The following is a 1557-nucleotide window of genomic DNA, read 5'->3' as shown; positions in this document are numbered from 1 at the left end:
CCACCAGGATCCACAGATCCCATCAGGATCCACAGGAGATCCCACCAGGACACACGGATCCCACCAGGACACATTCCCAGATAATTCCCCTTCCCACCGTGGGCGTGGGGAGGTTGTTCCCAGTTCAGTTCCCCTTTCCCTCGGGATGGGCTTTTCCAGATGCCGGGATGGGCTTTTCCAGTCGTTCCTTGGCCTCCCGGGGAGGGATCAGGCCGTGGAATTCCGGTCGGAGCTCAGCTCCATCCTCCACATGGATTCAAATCCGTGATCTCCAGCGATCCCGAGCCCTGGTTGGAATCAGGGATTTTGGGATCAAGGGAAGCGATGCCAAGGCAGGGAAAGGTTTTTCCAGGCAGGATCCTCAAACCAGCAGCAGCAACGTGTTTCCAACCAATCCCAGCTCCCCTCACTTCCAGCTTTAAGCCATTTCCAAGAAAACCTTGGGAATGTCGATCCGGGAGGCAAAACCAGCCCGGCCCTGCCCGGAACCTCCAGGAAAAGAGAGGCTGCTCGTCCCAAATTCCAGCCCAGAGGAATCCTGGTTCTCTGTCCCTCGGGATTCTCCAGGATAAAGTTCCTTGGATTTATGTCCCGGGGTGTTTCCCGAGCCATTATCCCGTTTTTCCCAGGGACAGAGATCTGGGATAACAACCACCTCAGGCCCACGCTAATTAACGGCTCCGTGACTAATTGTGGAATTAAATATTCCATAAACATCCCCACGAGGGAAAACCCTCGGAGCGAATCCTCGTCGCCGCCTCTCGGGATAAAAAACCGTGGAATTAAGAAAAAAGCAGGGGAAAAAAACCAACATGGAAAGGAGCAAGTGGTGAATTCGATGGAGCTGAGCGTGCCCTGGGTGATGATTCCTGATTTCCAGGCAGGAGTTTCTCCAAGGAGAAGAGTTTGCCTTCTGGGAACGAGGAATTATTGCAATTAAATCAATATATGGCCCGCAAGGCTGGGGGTTAAACAGCCTCCAAAACCTCAACAGACATGGAATTCAAAACACCAAGGTTGCTTTTCCCACTTCCGTACCTTTTAAAAATCCCAAATAACCCGAAACTCTCAGAATTCCTTTGTTTTTATACCATAAAACGGGGAAAATCCACGATAAAACCCCTCTAAAGCCGCGCTGGGGGTTTGCTCCTTTCATAGTCCCGGGAGGCAAAGAGAAGATCCCTCATTAAGCAGCTCATTAATTCCATGAATCCAATGGAATCTTTCTCGGGAATAACTCAGAGGTGCCTGAACTCTTCCAAGTTGTTGCTCCAGACTCGCTCGGCAAAGAGCCCCCAGGCTGATTTAACACTCATTTAAGGGGATTTTAATCCTGGGTTTTATTCCCAAAGAACAGCGAAAACGCTGGAAAAGGATCTAAAAACTTGATGGAGGAGATGTCAGAGAGCTCAGACTCCCACCTTGGCCACGGGTTGTATCCATGAATTCTGAAGGATCTCTGTCCATGGGTTATATCCACGAATTCTGAAGGATCTGTGTCCATGGGTTATATCCATGAATTCTGAAGGATCTGTGTCCATGGGTTGTATCCATGAA

Source organism: Corapipo altera, unplaced genomic scaffold (assembly GCF_003945725.1).
Source record: "Corapipo altera isolate COAL_440 unplaced genomic scaffold, ASM394572v1 60183, whole genome shotgun sequence".
NCBI lineage: Eukaryota > Metazoa > Chordata > Aves > Passeriformes > Pipridae > Corapipo > Corapipo altera.
Note: the sequence above shows the minus strand (reverse complement) of the source record.